Raw genomic sequence first — 16,645 nt, forward strand, 5'->3', positions numbered from 1 at the left:
CTCGTAGGCAAAGCCTTTTAGAGATCATTGAGCTGAGAGATTCTTCTGAAATACGTGACGTTGTGGAGTTCCGCTAAATTTTATAGAAAAGATACAGAGTTGGAATACAACTGTTGTACTGCAGGAGCAACATATGTAAGCGCTATACGATAGTGGTGTTTTACTGTTACCGCGGAGCATTTTTACTTGAAATTGTGTACATTTAAACTGGTACACCTGTTGTACTGCCTCACCTGGAAGTGTTCTGCCGTTGCTGTACGACAGTTATACTTTCAAACGGTTTAACGCTTAAACTGCACTGGTACAACACTTATGCTGCGCTGTGAAGGGTATAGGTGTTTTGCCATTACAGTAGAACATACGGTCATGACAGCTGTGTTTTGAGTACAAAGTGTTGTACTAATAAGGTTTGTACCCTTGCAGTTCTGCTCATTTGAGTATAATTCTGGTTGCAACGCAGCTGTACCCGAACGGGTAGAAAATTCTACTGTTTTTCTCTCAGAGTGTACGACCTCAGCTGTCTTTGAAGGATCTAGTGGATGAAACAGCGCCAGTACACATCACAAAAAAGAGACATAGACAAAACATTCGCTGACTTTCAACTAGTTTATTAATGGCATGAAGCAAGCCTAGTGAAATATCTCGTCCACACTCCTACTGGATTCGAAGAAATTAAGAGAAACAATTGAACAATTCCAGTGTGTCCTCTCTCGGCAGAACAGCGCTAATTTCCGCCAGTGATAGTGACCGACGTCCTATGTCTGCCATATCGGTGAAAAAATGACGAGCTAAAATATTGTTTACACTCAGTTACCCATTAGCGATATGTCACGCAGATAATCGATAATCGCAGCGATATTGGCACCTGAATGGAGCAGTAGGAGTTTCAAAATTTCCATGTGCTCCTTTCTCAAGGTGTCGCTCTTCTTTTTGCTCTCACCACTTGCAGCTTCTTCATGTGACGTCACACAGCGAGGACTGCTATCAGTTGTATTATCGACATATATTATTTGTGGGAACATTTCCCTCTCAGCCTTACCTGTTGGCGTGGTATCTCCTTGGTACGTACACCGTTCGATGTCATTGAAGAAACTAATCACCAGTGCTGAAAAGCCAATCTCATCTCTGGCGTCTACATCGGAATAAGGAAGCAACAGTTTCCCTGCATCGCAGCAACGATGGAAAATGAACGATGCAAAGCTGCTTGACCACCATTATCGCGAATGACGGCGTCAGAGTGAGCGATAATCACTCTCGTTGCTTCTACCGTACCGTGGACTGCGCTAAGATGGAGCGGGATGCGTCCTCCTTAGTCAACTCCAGAGGCTCATGAATAAGGAAGAAGCAATCGAACAATGTCAGCGTGTCCTTCCGCGTCACGTGCAACGGCATCGTGCAACGGTACCCGTCCATGTGCATCAGTGATGTTGATCGATATCAGTGGGAGGAGGACTTTCGCTATGTCGACATGATGAAATACGGCGCTGAGGTGAAGGGGCGTGATGCCCTCATTAGCTCGTGCATTGCATTGTGAATCGGCGAGCAATAATCTGACAATGCTAAGTTGAGCCTTCATGCCTGCATAGTGCAGGGAAGTTGCTTCCATGTTGTCGGAGGCACGTGCCGAAAAGTGAGGAAACATTGCCTTTATCACATCCAGCTTTCCTATACCAACGACACACAGATGAAGTGCAGTGCGGTCACGTTCATCAACAAAACTGACATCTGAATGGAGCAGTAAGAATTTGATCGTTTGAACGTCCTGCCTTCCGAAGATATCGTCTTCCCCTCGGCTCTCTTCACTTGCAGCTGCTTGTGACTCTACTTGGGACTTACGCGATTCGACGTCGCTGCATAAACTGGGCGACAGTGCTGTCACTCTAAATTCATCCGTGGCGTCTACATCAGAATAAGGGTGCAACAGTTTGACTACATCGTAGCAACGAACGTATTCGCTCACATGCAAAGCTGTCTGACCGTCATTATTGCTAATAAGAGTATCTGAGTGCGGAAGGGTCACTCGCGTTGCTTCCACGTGCCGATTTGCTCCGAAAAAGTGTACCGCAGTGAAGCCAGACTCGTCGGTTCTGTGGGCAGAAGAATGGGGCAAAAGTAGCTCGGCAAGATCTGTGCAGCCGTACCGCGCCCAAAGCCTACGTGGGGGCTCCTTCATTTCTCAGAGGAAGAAGACGTTTCATATCGAGCCAACGGTAGCACTCAGATGTAGAGATGTCCTGTCAGCGTCACCTCTGGCGTTGACTGATGAATTCGGAAGCAGCAGTTCTCTCAAGTAGTATTTATCAAGGTTATTTGGGGGGGGGGGGGCTGATTAGTGAGGAATCACCAATTTAATGACATCCAACTCCTTATGATCCTTGCACATGTGAAGTGCTGTTCTACCTTCCTTATCCGTTACATTAACCACTGAATGGAGAATCAAGAGCTTCAGCTCTTTCATGTCACTTCGTCGACTGTTGCCGTAATGACGTTTCAGTGAAGGCGTTTTCACCGGACCGTAAATCAAGGATAGTTGACAAACGTGCTGTAGAAGGTTACGGTTAGCTGAGAAACTGCATATCCAGGTAGCAGGATCAAATTTTAATTAGGCTACTTTGGCCAACACGCGATCATAGAACACAGTGTCAAAAGCCCTTACAAAATAAAACAATACCTCATCTACGTGGACCCAGAAATTAAGACAGTTTAAAATGCTGTGAACGAATTCCACTACGTGAGTTTTGCCTGACTACCCTTTTCTAAAGCCATGCTGGAATTTGCAGACTCAACTTGGTTGACAACGTGGTAGTACATGATGTGCTCCATTAGTTTGCAGGGAACCCTAAAAAGTGGAGCTGGTTAATAGATAGAAGGAGCATAGTTGTCACCTTTTCTGAAGACAGGAATCAGCTTGAGACCTATGTCCTCGACTCACACACATACTAAGCACCTTTCACACAGATTAACGTATCTTCTTTCCAGCTCTTTCACTTTCAGATGTTCATCTCTGTTGAGTGATCTGTCATTTTTGTAATACAGATTGGAATTGAAATGCAGGTGCATAAGGGATGCTCTGAAAGAAAAGTGTTTGGTTTTAGTCCTCTTAATGTTTCCGAAAACGAAAACAAACTTCACGGTGGCTATTCTTCTGAAATGAGCAATTCCAGGATGACGGCAAAAAATATATCTGGCCATATCATTATATTCACCTGGCACTTCAATTGAATAATGGCAGTTGAAGATGATGATGATTCAATTTAATGGCACATAAGCAACTCGGGCTATAGTGCGCCAAAACCATGGTAAAACTGTGACTTGTTAAATATCAGACGATTATACTAAAATAATATACTTTGTTGGTTGGTAAATTGAGATAGAGACAAAAACATGATATGATAAAAATAAGCAATTGTTGGCTTTGTGTGACTGATGTCAAGTTTGCCACACTACATGTTGAATAATAATGTACGCTGATACGCTGTAGCATATAACGTACAATCATACACACGCTCAATATGTGGTGGATATGTGAAACCAATATACACATACTTACATTTCAATCTTTCTTGAAAAAGGCAGTCCAAGTCTGTCGGATTTGCCAGGCTCTGTACAAAGCCAGTAAGCACAGTGTGGAATGACTGATTCACCTTTCGAAGGTAGAGGTGCAGCTACCACGACGCTTCGATCATCTCAATGCTTCGGAGCGGCATAGCCTAGTAAGAAGCCATCAGAAGGATCTCATAACGATAACTTGGTCGAAAAAGTGGAGGGTTCTGTGGGATATGTAAGAAAGCATACGCGTTACACAACAGCTACGAGAATGATCGACTGCACCTGCATGGTTTTCAGTACGTAAGCTTGGAACTGAAAAATAAATGTGCTAACCTTGTTGAAACTACTTTTCCATCAGGACCACGCGAGAGCACATTTGGTTTCTTTAGTTGAAGATATCATCAGGTCCCCATGCTCCTTTGAGATGCAACAGACAGAATTTCGCTGAGGCGAGTGACTGCCGTTGCGGTTCGTCGCTTCGCAGCAGATCAAGAACAGTACTCCGCAACGATAGGTGAAACGTTCAGAATATGGTGACCAACTCCAACACCAACCCAATGACCCGAACAAAGATGATGAACCGGGAGTCACACAAGTTCGCAGTTCGCAAGCTCGGCATTACGGCATCCATTACTGCTGACCGGATACGGAAGCATATATGGAACGCCTTGTACAGATTGAAAAGAAAATCGTAGAAAGTGTTGCAGGTGATAAATGCAGGGTATATTTTTCTTTTTGAGGCTCTGTAACAAAAACATATTAACATAGAAATGCCATTTCGTGAAGGAAATTGACAGATATTGCGTGACCACGTGACGCGTTTGAGCCAATTGTGGGTGTTGCGAGTGGCCCCCGTGTTGACGTCATCTTGATGGTGGGCCGGGGTGGTTATTCTATATAAACGTATGTTTTTTCGGTTTGACGCTAGGCGTGCTGCACTCGGATGAAGTCGAATGTTTAAAATTCGAGTTTTGAGAAACCGTGGGGTTTTAATGCGTGAATTGTCGCATGGAGAGTCCTTGTTGGGTGCTTTATCGACTACAACTACAAAAGAGCTCCCACAGTTTCTGGTCAGAGTCCCTTTGAAAAGATAGGTTGGCTAGAACGGGCCCAGAGTGTTATTTCCCTGATAAGATGCGTAACCCGCCCCGCACACTCTATATGAGGCAGGGGTTGCCGGTAATGCTTAGAAAGACTGCTTTATTTTGGTGACGATGGGTGCGGTGGTTCACCCCTGTGCTTGCGGCAATTTGGCTGTCATTTTAGAAGAGAGCGTTGGTGAGCCCGACTTGCATTATGGCCCAAGCAGTTTTGGCATACCGGAAAGGCGAGGGTCTAGCTCAGGGGTCTCAAACTCAAATCGAGTCGCGGACCACATAGACCTTAACCCACATAATGGAGGACCACATAGATAAGGAAGTACGGTAATTATCATAAAATACCCTAGTACAGCGTTTCCCAAACTTCTCGTTGTGTCGGACCCTCAAAACCACTCATGTGGATATTCGAGGACCCCCCCCCCCCCTCCCCTCCTTAAGTACGATTCATGTTGACATAAATAAGGGACGTGAACAAAGAAAAGGAAAAACAAACAAACAAACAAGGCACCGCCATGCAGGAAATGACAAGGTAGGTATTTCTGTATCCTTTAGTATCACAGTGTCACACATGAAAAGCCTAGCACGAAATAACTTACAGTTCAACATTGCGTTCAGTACGAAGGGAGATTCTGCATACTCGAGGCTACAAGTGTCTCAACATCGAGTTCAATTGAAGAAAGACGCAGTGTTAACTCCGGCCACGATGAGGGCGCCCTCCGCGACAGGGAACACATTCCAGCGTCCTCCTCAGAGATGATGTGACCAGCACTCGTCAAAACGGTCTTCGAGCTGTCTTCGACCATCCCGGGCCCCCACGAAGACTCTCCGGACCACACTTTGGGACCCACTGCCCTAGTACACCTTAACACCAAAATCTACATAGAAAACAGGGACGGTACAGATATTGTGGAGCAGGACGAGGTGTGAGGGGTAATTGCACAGACGCTTGCTGAGAGATGTAGCCAAGGAGGTGAAACTCGCGAGTTCCTTTGTGAACTAAAGTGAGGCACTGCGAGCTTTTTGCGTCATCAAACGTCACGAAACGTCAAAAATTTTACTTCGAAGCGCGAGTTCTCTACCGAGAGTATCCCATTGGCTCCTGCGGCCGCTCCCCCGGTATGCGAGCACTCATCGGTCGGTTTGAAATTATAACCTTTTCGTGGCGCGCGTAAGCCGGCACCGCCGTGTCGGGGGTGCCGGAGCAGCTCGCCGTAAACTTTCGAAGTATGGTGCAGCAGGGACGCACGCAAAACATCTTTGCCGGTACCGTGCCGGTGCTTTGCCGGTGGTTTTTAGTGCCCGTCGATAACGACTCTGAAAAACTCGAAGCCTCTTGGGTACTTCTGCAAGTAAATTCAGTGATAGATAAGTGGAAGGCAGGTCTGCTTAGCTTGCTTGGTGTGAAAACGATTCAAGAAGGGTCAATACTGTGTTTTTCCACTCGATGGCAGGTAAGTCAGTTCCTATTTCATTCTGCCGCTTAGCATATAGCATAGCACAACACCTGTGGTATATGTACAACAATTCGGCAGGTAGAATTTTTAGTTTTCACTTTTTATGATCCTTGTTCTGGTCTTTCTTACTGAGGTATCACCTAGGTACTGCTCAACTCATATCTGCTTCAGAAAAGCATCTGCATGGATGCAGTAGAATGGATAAGCCACTCTGAGTGGCTGGAACATCATCTTTCGGCATAACAGCTGCACAGGTTCCTTTGTGACGGGTCAGCCTTGACATGTGACACTACACAAGCAGCAAAGGAATGTGGACATGTTTTCTGTCATGCTGGATCTGTGAATGTGTGTGCCTGTGCAGTGAATCTATCTATCTACTGTGAAATCTTCCACGCGAGACATCAGCTAACAGTGAATGCAAAGTTGCTTCGGCATATTGCTCGAACTTCAGAAACGATGTTCATGTCAAGTTCGTGTTTGGCGCAGATACAGAAGACTGCATATGTGTGATTTGGAAATACCAGACCCGAAAAATAAAGCCCCTTGTGCAACAGAAACAGCCAACGCTTGCACCTTTTTTATTATTTCACTCGATGCGAACGAAAATCCAGAACCGCCAAAGCGGGGGAGAGGGAGAGAACAGATGAGAGAGGGAAAGCCCAAAACTGCCAAAACAACGGGGGAGAGAACAGAAGGAAAGGGAAAAAGAACGCTTCGGCAGCGTCGCTTTACGTCACCCGTCACCCATGGAGACAAAATAAAACGAAGCAACAAACTACTCTACCGAGGCCCAACGATTGGTCCGACGTCAGAGGTCACGTGAGTTTTTCCCGACAATAGAAATATAGTACACATTAATTCCCTTGGTAGAACTTTGCATGAGTCAGCATGTAAAATGCGTGAGACAGCCTGTTGAATTTGCCACTTTCTGTTCAAGCCGTAATATGGGAAACGTCCTAAAGAGCGTCTTGACGGGGCAACAGCGAGAGCCTCAGCTATTGATTCTCGTAAGCACGTGACCTATTTAGCGGGCGAGAGAAGAATCGAATGCACAAGATGCATCACATTATCTGTTGATTTCCTAACGTAACACGATTTTTAAGAAAAAGAACAAGAGCTCCCACTCACCATTTTCCCTGCCTAGAATGAATTAAGCTACCTGCACCGCACATCTAATTTGATGATGCGTGTACTCTGGGAAGGTCAGCTCAAATGCTGATTGTTGATCTGACGAGGATAAATCTACTGAGTCTCGAGCATTCCGCTTTCAACGACAAAATTAGGAAAACATGCAATATGTGTTGAAGCCCATGCAAGCCATTTTCCTTTAATACGTTAGCATCAGAGTCCTACGTTGAGTATACCTCCTAAGAGTACGCAACAATCGCGGTGTGGTCTGTCTGTAGCCCCTGCGCGGCGCGCATGCGCGGTGAAGGGAGTGAGGTGGAGGGAAGGGGAGGGCGCGTGGAGAACGGGCGACGCTGCGCACTTGCCGGTGCAGCTGTGCTGGTCGACAGGTTCGACGATGAGCGTGTACGCGCCATGGGTTATGAAAGCTGTGCTAGGAGCACCGGCAAAAGAAGCCAGAGACTGCGAGACGGCGCCGCCAAGCTGAATCGGAAGAAGCACGAAAGGCTCGTTTGGCTGTGGATGTTGTCTTGCGTTAGTGTTGTGTGGGGTCGTGTGAAGGTTTGTTAATGGTCGTTGAAGGGATCTGTAGCGTTGTGAAGGGGAGTTCGGAAGGGGTTTTCAAGTTTTAGTGATAACGCATTTCCGTGGGATTCACCAATGAATCGACCTTTTTTTATTGTAATTTCCTTTCTCCCAGAAGCTGCGACGTGTCGTAATGAACCATGGCAACTATGATCCGATGGATGACGTAATATGTTCCCCATACGTAGCTCACCTTTACGATGAGTAGCAGTGGCGCTTCTTGAAGAAGACCACTATAAACCGTATCAACAGCCGCCGCATGACTTATAAACCGCGAGTCGTCATGTGAACCTATGTTATATAACCTGTAATTAGTGCACATGCTACTCAATATTCATGCACGGATTACGAGGCCGAGCATATCTAGGAACGTGTAGACGCCCGCGAACGCTTACCTGAAATCATTAAAACATAACTGCGTCGTGCCTCACCTTTTTAATCTTTCTGATCTTCATCTTCATTTTTCATCTTTCATCTCCTTCAGAATGAGGAGAAGACACGAAGACAAGACACACGAAGGGACGAACTCGACGGGAGCTCGGCCGGCAATTTGCGCGCCGCGAGAAGACGGTTTGTGTCCCAAATAGGAAGGCGGGGGAAGTGGGGGCGCTACAGGCTCATCGTGCTCTAGGTGGACGTTGACATCACAACGGCTCTGTGTGAATGATACATAAAGCTGAGTGCCGTTCACAATAAGTGTAGCACGTGGAAGGCGGTCCACGATGCAGGAGCCAAGGGCATTTTCATTCTGTGTAGCAAGTTTCATGTGCTTACAGCAAGAAGCGAGGGAGTTATGGTCGTTCAGCGTATTGGGAATTTCCGTTATACGATGAGTCTCGACTACTCGGATTATTCTCTGCGAGATTCACGCGAGGCGCGTTTTTTGGGGGGCGACCAGGAGGTCTCGGGTCTGGCCTGCACTTAACAGGTGAGGCTGGAAAAGACTCCCGTTTTTGGCTCCTGTTTTTTAGAGTGTGAATTACTATATGGGTGGTTTGCAACTTCCTGTCAAAATGACGTAAGGGAAGTTGCAATGTCACGTGGATTTACTCTTCCGGTCCGAAGTTCTGCTGGAGTCTTATAGAGTAAGTGCGATTTTCCACCTAAAATAAGCTAATGTTACGGGCGTAAACGCACTAATTCTGCGGAAAATGGACATATAATGTATCGCATACCCTTGGATCCTGCGCCTTTGGAAAAATGTTGTCAACGTAAGCGAAAATTGAACTAAGGGGTGGTAGGCACTTGTCACCAAATGTCGTGCTGTGTACTTATCACGTTGAATTGTGCGTGGCTGTGATAAGATTATCAACTCATAATGTGAATAGAATATTACTAAAGCCACAGCTTCTTCCCACACTAAAAGAAAACGATTACATGCGTACTGTGGTCAGAGTGCCGAAGATTGCACCGTAAAATACTGCCTGCACATTTTGTTGCGCCATATCTGAAATGTTGCCTGTTAGCTTTGTTATTTGAAGCGTCAAATTGACCGCACTGTAACAGAACATTTCCCGTAGCAAAAGATTGCGATTTTGAAGCGCACGCCGAACGAAACCGAAACATGCACGACGTGTCACGAAATATTATCTTTGTCGCAAGAAAAGCACGTGCGAAGTATTCGTTACAGTACCTTACTTCTTTGCTGTGCAGGCATTCCCAGGAAAACTCATCTTGGTTGTCTTTTAAGCCAGATGGTAGAAGTTTTGCTTTGCTCCAATTGAGCGCAATTTCGGACCGGAAGTTCGAAGACCCAGCATGCGTAGCGCCACTTCTCAACTTGAAAACCACCCATTCAGACTTGGAATCAGCAACGAAGATAAGACCTATCGTCTTCTAGATGATTAGGACAAGAATTTGAAATTTCTACGGGCAGAACGCAAAGACAGGTTGCTTGAGAATAACATATAAAAAAGGGTGCGGAAAGCTTCTAACGTATCTTAACCCCCCGAATAACCGTGTATTCACACGAGCGGCATTCCCCCAGAAGCGGAAAATGAGAAAAGCTTCATAGCTTTCTGCTCTCACGTGAACGCGACCGCTCAACGTCGTGTCTTCACGTGCACTGCTAACCGTGGGGAATATCCTTCTACACTGCCACACGATATTCGTAGCAGACGACAGGAAAACACGCTGACGTTGTCGTCTGCTACACTTAGCAGACGACAACGTCAGCGTGTCGTCTGCTAAGTGTCGTCTGCTAAATGTCGTCTGCTAAATGTGCAGTACGCCACTGCCGATGTTCCGCACCGTGTGAATGCTCAACTTAACACGGATAGGAACTTCGGCTCCGTGAGCAGTGTTCTCGCTTTTTCTTCCACTAGAATATTCCGTGAGGATGTCGCTCGTGTGAATGCACGGTAACAGTTCAGTTCTCCGAGCAGTTGTCCAACACATGCTTCAAACTGAGGTGGGTCACAGAATAAATGACAGTTGTGAAGAAGTCCACTGTCGAGAACGAACCGGAGCACCCACCTTCAGTCGCCGAGTCCTATCTCATTCACAATTCCAATCAACCATTAACGAAGATATCGGAGAACTGTCAACGGTAAGAAATCCGGAAATCTTTTTTCGGAAAGAAATCCGAAAAAAAGAGAAATCTTTCTCTCCGTTCTTTTCTTTTCTTTTTCTTTTTTTCAGCAAAGTCCAAAGCAGCACTCACCCTGTCCAGGGATTTTTCCCCCAAAACGGAGAGGGACCAAAGCAGAATGACGTCATCACCCAGACTTGACCTTCTGGAATATTCCCGTACCTGACTCACCGACAATCGCCTGTGGCGTGCCTTGTACCGATGGTGACGTCACATACTAAACCTATTTAAGCAATCTGTAACCCCCTGCGCATCTTTTGACCTGACGAAGACAGTGCCACTGTCGAAACGTCGACCCTGTTTTTCATTCAACTTTTAATTTCTGCCCATTAAATGAACTAGTGTTTCTAACTTCCCTAAAATCTGTTGTCCGCGTCATTTTCCTTCCACAACTGTAAAAGTTCGTGGCCGTTTGATTTTTGTATTTCCCTCGACCTATATATATATAATCAGATGAAAGGCCATTAAAAGCTGAGTGATGTGATAGAAATGTGGTAATGAAGAACATCTACATCCAGAGAAATCACGCGTCGAAGTTGGAACAAGACTGCACGAGAGAACATGTTCGCCATATTTTATAGTGCACTGCCTTGCACCTGCGCGCAAAAATTTGCACTCGGATTCTCTGCCTGTAGGCATAATAAATCATACAAAAAATCACTACAATATCTTTTAAAACTCAGGAGATATACGCGTGCAAACACGGAAAAACTGAAACACTCGAATTCAGGGCCAGATTTTCTCGTTTTTTTTTTTTTTTACAGAAACACTATTTAATAGAAATTATTCATTTTATCGCTGCTGATCATCATGTGCGATTAGTTCCTAAAAAAAAGAGAATGAACCTGCCAGAACGGACGTGAAACCAGACTCCTTCCAATTGCCTTCTGCATTCTGTTTGTCTTCAGCTGTTTTTAATGTGTGGTGATCTAAAGTGACCACTTATCCTCAGGGGTTGCAGAACTCTTATCTGAAAGTTTCGGAATAGCACGTGAGTCTCCAAGGCAGATACAAATGGGATTATTTAGTTACCATTCTTCCTTTCAGGGCATCCTTGTATTTTGAGATGCATTGCTAGCAACATTGCCATCCTAGAAGGGGTACTACGGGTTCATCCACCAGTTGGGTCCTGAACACTGTGCTCGCCGGTTACCTCTAGAAACTAAAACCATAGTTTTAGAAATGTTTAGACAGTAAAACAAGATACATGAGCAGCTGGGTAAAACCATAATGCCAATATCTTTAGCCAATATCTTTAAAATAGTTAAAAACTCGCATGAAGGGTAAACGAGGCTCATCACCCAACAACAAGGCTCTAGTGTGCCTATTCTGAAATAACATGTTTTCCTTTTCATTTATCCCCTAACAGGCCACGTCGTAGGCCACGTCGAGGTAAGGTCTACAGACGGCATATCCGGTACCCAGACTTGTGCCCTTTACCAAAAAAGTAGCATCAATCGTTACTTCTGAAAAAAAAGGCAGTAAATGCGTTACTTGTTACCAACATATACAAAAGCAACGATTTCTGGTTACTCACAGGTAACGGGTTACTTTTACGTTTCCGCCGCATAGTTAAAGGAGCCAACAAACGTGCCGTCAGTTTGCCATGGCCTTCCTTCTTCTTCTTCGGGGTATCGGAGATCATGAAAACGAAAGAAAAGGCACCGGTTTTCGCACCTATGACCAACCGTTCCCAAATGCAGATAAGGGGCTGCGTCATAATCCAGGGCACCCAGAAGCCCAGCAAAGACAAGAAAAGGTCAGAAGACGCAAAATGTTTTTTTTTTAGCCATAGCAGTATTGGTGTCAATTCTTGGGAAGGTGTGATGGTCGCTGATTACGGAAACAAGAGAAAAGACAAGGTCCTTCATTGAAGACGGTTCAGCAAGTCAAGGACACATCCAGAGCGTGACTGACAGGTGAAACCTGCACGCATTGCGCCACACGGAGTGCCGAAATGTGCTCTCCAGCACTGAAGGAAAGGAACGGGTAATGTCTACGCGTAACGTAACGAGTAACGTAACTGGTAACGTAACTGATAACCAGTTACCAATTTTCGTAACTGATTCAGTTATATAACCATTTTTGAAAAGTAACTGAATCCTGACTTCGTTACCGAAAAAACTAACCGTTAGCAAGTCACGAGTTACTTGTAACGAGTTAGGCACAATTCTGCCATCACCTCAGGGAGGCCGACACCAGCGACCCCTTTCACCAGCAGCATCGTGATCACGAGACCACCTGCACTCTAAACAAAGAACTTCATCGCATAGCACGCTTACGGCCACCCATTCTAGATATTGTCGCCTTTATCACTGTTGATCTGTTGAAAACGAGAGGATAAGCCTTTTCGGAATACTTATTTCTTTGTTTATTTATGATGATACCTCCCCCCAAAACACTCCCAATCCTCAGGACGTCCTCAAAGTGTCATCGCGTCCTCGTCCGTGATGGGATGTCCGGAGGAGATCCGGAGAGTGTCATCATGGGATCTTCCAGTGATAGTCATTTGCATACATCCTGCTGCCGCCAGCCGGAGGATATATATAGGAGAAGTAAATTAGTTTAATAATGCGATGTGCATTTCTATGCCTACGCCCATTAATTAGTGTTTCGGTTTGTTTGTCATAACCAAATTCAAGGAAATCAGCAGTGATTTATAAACTACAAAAAATACTACAAAGAGAAAATACAAAAAATACAGTGGTACAAATACAAATTGAATGATTTCAACGGATACTCCATGCACTGGGTTCAATGTGCGACCAAATATAGCTTGCTAGACCTTTCATTGTGATCTTGTTGCCATGAACATCTGTGCAACGTCCCAAATGGGACGCTGCACGGAGCATTTCCGTGGAAGATACAGAAAAGTGATGGCATATTACAGCGCGTGCTTGACTTTAGGTGAATGTTTTAAATAAACTAAGTAGGAAACACGATGTTACCTTGGTTGTATCCTTATCATCCAAAGAATTCGTCACTGGTGTGGCTTATACATGAAATTGAATTAAACTTAGTTTGTCTTAGTAGTAGTTGTAGTATGTTTTATCTGCGAAAGAAAATGCCACTCTGGGAAATTCCTTTCAAACTCGGCTGTCTTAGTCTTACACTTAGTGGTACATGGCCTTTTGTATTTTTTGCTTTTTTATACCACGACATCCATTGTTCGTCACCGAAAAACAATCCAAAATCAGAGACGGAAAATGACAAGCTAGTGGCCGAGGTTGAAAACTGCAAGAGAGAGAGTCGGTTTCCACCGTAAACGTCGGCACACTTATAGAAGTGAGAAATGAAAGCAGATTTCCTGCAGGATTTTACATGATCCTATTGTGCTCCTGAGAGTATCCCAGTGTTGTACCCAGATGCTGTCCCTAGGACCATCTCTGGAGTCTCATTCTAACACTTTTATAACAAATTAAGGATCGTGTGGGGATATTCCCAGGATGTCACTGCTGTCCCGCAATGACATACTCAGGACGATTGATGGATGTCAGCGTGTTCTTGGGGAGGGCCCAATGCGCGTTACATCAGGGAGGGAACACTATGTATATACACGTGAAAGATAAATGAAAGATAAATGTCGGCGAATTGAAACAGTATGAAGTAGCAGTAACACAGCAACACATGCACGTTAATAATAATAACATCAACAAAGGAAAAAGTAAGGTACAAAATAAAAACAATGTTACAAACACAAATAATTGGCGAACAACAACTTTATTTTGGCTTTGGAGACTGGGGAGCTTCATCGCTTCAGGTACACCCATGCGTACATTGTGGGGCAAACGTTGTAAGAAGAGTTCGCGTAGTATTGAGTCGTCCCTGGTAGGGTTGCCCGCGAGGTCGCGCATGTGGCGTAGTAGCTGTGTGGGCCGTCGATCGCCGAGCTCTTCACTGTTGAGAAGCTGCTGCAAACGCCGCTCCTCAGAAGCAGACGTACGGCAAATCAACTTGTCCCTTAAGGTGTCATAGGGCAACTCGGCGTGAGGGTGGATGATTAGATCGTGGACTTCCGCCGCAGCTTCGGGAGGAAGGTGTGCGATGGCGTAGCCAAAACTTGATGCCTGAGATGTGATGCGACGTCTGTCGAAGAGAACCTCCGCCTGCGCGAACCACAGCTGAGGGTCTGAGATGGAGAAAGGCGGCAGGCGGAGCGGTGCCACAGAAGCTTCAAGCGGTGGAAGTGGCGGTGGCCGGTTGGCAGGCGAAGGGCTGGTGGAGTGCTGGTCACCGTTCATGATGGTGGAACGTTGGAACGCACGTTCCGGTCACCAGTTGTAGAGCGAGAAAGGAGGCGACCAGGCTCTACTGAGGTTGGTGGGTTTTAATGACGGTTAATGGCGATGAACCGAAAACGAAAGCTCGGGTCGCGTGCAGTGCTGCGCGTAACCGATGGCGGTTCTGGTGATGAGGATGACGCTGCTGCTACAGGTCTTGCTTCTCCATCCTGTGTCGACGTGATTCTTCGATCTTTCTTGTCGCCGCTCCGCGTCTGAGGGGGCAGCACTGTAGCGGGCCGTGGACAACGACGAGGATGGCCACGCGCCTGGAGCACCTGCCTCAGTTCCACCGGCGCGGCCATGCAGATAGGCCACCGTCATCGCCTCTCCGTGGCATACCATCACCGCCGGTCGGGACTCGTGTAGAGGGACATCACCTCCTCTACATTTGGTGACCCGAACGTGAGTGCGGTCTTGAACTGTTCATAGTTAGTAATAGTGACGATCGCATAGGGAAGTGAGTTCCATTCGACAATGGTGCATGGAAAGAACGATTGTAAATATCGCTGTGATGAACATGGGAGACGATTAACTTTCAAAGCATGGTCAGGTCTTGGGGAGATGTACGAGGGTGGTTCCATAAATTTCCGGCCCGAGGTAGAAAATGCGCGCGAATTTGAAAATGCCATTAAGGACGCTTGGCGCTATCTGTTGGAGGGCCGGATCACCACCCTCAACTCTCTCCATGCTTTTGTCAGTTGGGCAGCGGCATTTCAAACAGCCAGGGTGCACTCTTCAGTTAAAATGGAAAAAATCGAGTACCGCGCTATGATAAAATTCTTGACAAAAGAGGGACTTTCGCCTAAAGAAATTAAAGCGCGACTGGACAACGTGTACAGGGAAGCCTCTCTGTCGTACACAACTGTAAAAGACTGGGCTAAGCAGTTTCGACTGGGGCGAGAGCCCATTGAAGATGATCCACGCGATGGTCGTCCAGTGGAAGTGGAAATTTGGAGGAGGAAGTGCTGACCGACAGGCGTCTGAAGGTGAAGGATATCTCAGAAAGGCTGGGGCTTTCGAAAACAACCGTTTTTCGCATCATCGGCGAGGGCCTTCACATGAAAATGGTCAGTGCGAGATGGGTGCTACGACTTCTCTCGTCAGTTCAAAAGCAACAGCGCGTCGTCTGTGCCAAAGAGTTTTTGGAGCTCTGTCTAGAGAACGAAGAAGAAATATTGAAGTCAATTGTCACAGGGGATGAGACTATGGTGCTCTGCGATGATTCCCTTTCGAAAAAGGAGTCGATGGAATGGCGCAAACCAGGAGAAGCACCCCCAAGAAAAGCCTAGGTCACACAATGCACAAAGAAGATCATGGCAACAATATTTGGGGATTGTCACGGGATCCTCCTCATAGACTTCAAAGAGAGGAACACCACAGTGAATGCGACTTATTATGCTTCACTCCTGCACCGACTGCGAGACGCCATCAAGGAAAAGAGGCGCGGCAGGTTGAATCGAGTTGTCCGGTTGCTCCAGGACAATGCCCCTGTCCACACGGCTTCTGTTGCCAAGGCTGCACTGAAGGAGTGCGGCTTCGAAGAAAGCCACCACCCACCCTACAGTCCAGACTTGGCACCGAGTGACTACTTCCTGTTCTCAAACTTGAAGACGGAGGTCAGAGGACGGAGATTTCAAAACGATAGTGAGGTGCAAGAGGCAGTTTTCCAGCATTTTGCGAACAAAACTTCTGACTATTTTTTTAAGGGTATAAGAATGCTGGTTGAAAGGTGTCAAAGGTGCATCGAAGTTAAGGGTGACTATGTCGAAAAGTGATAAAGTGATACACTTGTTTCGTCTCTATGACTATTAAAAGTTGGTCGGGCCGGAAACTTATGGAACCACCCTCGTATGTGGCCGGTCATAAGAAATAGGGTCGTATCTGTTTTAAATAAAACAACTTGAAGAGAAGACAAAGATGTAGATGTTTACTACGTACATTGAGGTCTAGCAGTCC

Source organism: Ornithodoros turicata, unplaced genomic scaffold (assembly GCF_037126465.1).
Source record: "Ornithodoros turicata isolate Travis unplaced genomic scaffold, ASM3712646v1 ctg00000955.1, whole genome shotgun sequence".
Classification (NCBI taxonomy): domain Eukaryota; kingdom Metazoa; phylum Arthropoda; class Arachnida; order Ixodida; family Argasidae; genus Ornithodoros; species Ornithodoros turicata.